Source organism: Rosa rugosa, chromosome 5, assembly GCF_958449725.1.
Source record: "Rosa rugosa chromosome 5, drRosRugo1.1, whole genome shotgun sequence".
In the NCBI taxonomy this organism is placed as follows: Eukaryota; Viridiplantae; Streptophyta; class Magnoliopsida; order Rosales; family Rosaceae; genus Rosa; species Rosa rugosa.
In genome coordinates, this window is record NC_084824.1 from 20,747,120 (window position 1) to 20,750,487 (window position 3,368).

Sequence of the window (3,368 nt, forward strand, 5' to 3'; positions counted from 1 at the left end):
CTAGTACCTAAAAACTGAACGGTCGAGATGCGGATATGCGATCGAAAAGCGACCAAAAACTCAAAGTTCACACTTTAATGTCAAAATGGAACTCCGCTCTGGATAAAATCTGTATATATATATATAAATTCATACACAGTGAAATAAGTTAATTGAACCAATGCAACTTGGTAACAATTCCTGCTGAAACTTGCTTTTTCTTTTAATATGTGACAGTTAAGTAGTTAACTACCCTGTCATAACTTACAACTTGGTGAAGTCAAAGTTAAACAAAGGTGAACGAGTAATCAATGATGATGACTTGCAGGCATGGAGTAATGGCAGAATGCATTCTGCGAAGCATCGAGTGATGATGCGTGGAGAAAAAGAACGATATTCTTTAGGATCATTTGCTGTTCCATTAATAGAGGGTGCCATCATCAAGGTGCAAAAGGAGCTAGTAGATGAAGAGTATCCCCAAATTCTTAAAGATATTGACTATACAGACTTTAGCGAGTTCATGTATTCAGAAGAAGGAAGGGCCATCAACACAGAAATGCAAGTTTTTGCATTTGCTGGAATTAAAGCACTTAAGTTGTTAACTGCTGATCGATTAGCTCTTTAAAAAAAAAATTGTATTTGCATACCAACATGATATATATTGGATATATAGGAGACTTGTCCATATGAAATGCCACATTTGCTAGATGACTAGACATCTGATTGCTTTTCATTGCTGCCTAGAAGTAAGTAAATAGAATACATGCAACTGCCAAATAAATGTGCAACCAAAAAATGTATCTTTAACATGAGAGTTTTAGACTTGAAGCTAATGGGTGGCAATGACATTTGCTGGATTAATATGAGACACTTCTTTATTGCTTCTAATATTGATTGGCCAAGGGACAGTCAGAAGCAAGTCATCAGAACACAAAGAAAACCCTCTCAAAGACACAGAAATAGTCATATATATAAATGGAGGGTGTAGTTTACGCTCAAAATTAATAAAGTCTACATCTTTGTGGTTTAATAATCTGAATGATTCCAATTAAAAATTTGTGCCATGCGCAGCAACGCCAATGTAGTTCGGACTTTACCTCATGTTAGAGCTCTACTTGGCCGGACAGGATGATTCTTACCCATTTTCTACTATATCTCCTCGATTTCTTTGTGTTTCTGATGAATTGCTTCTTTGTCTCTTTGATCGAGTCACTGAGAGTTTTTTTTTATATTTTATATATATATATATATATATATATATATATATATATATATATATATATAGTTCTTCAAGTGACAATCATATAAAACCAAACACCCAGTTTGCAAAAGTTGGCCATGATAATGAAAGCTAAGGATATCAGCTATTGTATAATGTCTGAAATCCAAGGAGACAATCAGCTTCATAATATGATAACCACATATCTAAGAGCATCTCCCATGGTAGGCTAAAAACCTATTTATGGCCTTCACCCCCCTCCCACCGTAGGCTATATCCCAAATGCCAACAAAAAAAATTTGGCATTCTTAAATATGCTAGGCCAAATTTGGGCTGAGAATTGGTAAGCCAAATGTGGAACCCGCTGCCTTTTTGTTTGTTTGTTTCATTAATAACATGAATTTTACATTTAAGAAAATTCATTTTTCCTATATACATGGGTTATTTATAATGTTACTAAATATTAAAATTACATCATTGTAAATATCTTATTGAGATCTTCAATATGAGCCCAATATTTGATATGTTTAGAATTTTTAAAATAAATGTGTAACCATTAATTTTTATGATATACTTATTTTCATTTAACTAAATCGACTAGTTTTATTGATAGCCTCGTCAAAACCGTACTCAGAAATATATTCTGAGCTGGGAAAAAGAGTACTAGAATGTGAAATACATTGATAGCAGTTTTTTTTTGTCATTTTCAAATTATAGCCGTTTATTACCGTTATTTACAACTATCATTATATCATTGATTAGAAAAATAGCCGTTTTTTGTCATTATCAAATTAAATTATAGCCGTTAGATGTGATGATATTTGATTTTGGCCTACAGAATTTGGCCTACGGTGGCAGCACTGTTTTTTGTTGGTAGGCTAAAAAAACATATTAGAGGGAATATTCTGTTTTTGGTAGGCTAAAACCATTTGGCTTTTAGCCTACCATGGGAGATGCTCTAATGGCATTATTAAGTGAAAAGTATCATCCTGTCCGGCCAAGTAGAGATCTAACATAAGGTAAAGTCCGAACTACATTGGCGTTGCTGCGCATGGCACAAATTTTTAATTGGAATCATGCATTCAGATTATTAAACCACAAAGATGTAGACTTTATTAATTTTGAGCGTAAACTACACCCTCCATTTATATATATGACTATTTCTGTGTCTTTGAGAGGGTTTTCTTTGTGTTCTGATGAATTCCTTCTGACTGTCAATCCCAGATCCCTACCATAGATATCTCAATCCATGCACTAGAAGTAGACCGAGGAACTAAAGAGTGCCACAGTATATGCAAGAGAGTTAGAGAGGCTTGTGAAAATTATGGTCTTTTTGAAATACGGTATGATAAGCTACCTCTGCATGCAGTTAAGAGCAGAGACCTTCTCTTTGATGAGGCAAGTTTTTAGCCTTCATCTGGAGACAAAGAAGAAGCACCTTAGTACTAAGCCTAACAATGGTTATCTTGGAGTCTTGGATGGAATGCCAACCTAGCTTCCCTTGCTTGAGAGCTTTGGCATTGCGAATTCCTCCAACTATGAATCCCTTAGAATCTTCACACAACTCATACGGCCTAATGGTCATGACCAGTTTAGGTAATTAATTAACTTCATAGATGCCAATAGATACGATATGGTCTCAGTAAATAACTACAGTGTGATAATCCTTGATTTTGGTTAATGTTGTAAATATTTGTGGATAACCATGCAAATAGTTATTGAGTAATCTTGCCGATCACTACTGATTAGTGATTGATAGGTTGTAATTGTATGAGTGATTGAATTGAAATTTAGCATTACCTTTTTGTGTACACTATGTAGCACTATATAAGGCTCCTCATGGTGAGAAGAATAACACACACATCCCATTCTCTGCATCATTTCTCTCTTCTCTCAAACTCTCTCACTTTATGTTTAATTTACAACACGTTATCAACACGAAAAGCTTTAAATTGCTGATCAACCAAAGGAGGATCATCGTTCAATCTGGTTTAGGATCTGAATCACAAATAAGCTATTGGATTGGCTAAAAAGACAACCTTCTCAGTTCTGCACAAATAAGCTGAAGATTCATCCATTCTTCATCAAGTAATTTTTTTCAAAATCTAATTTTATATTCATGCAGATTGAGCCTATTAATTGATTGAATATGAAAAATCACCATAATGCA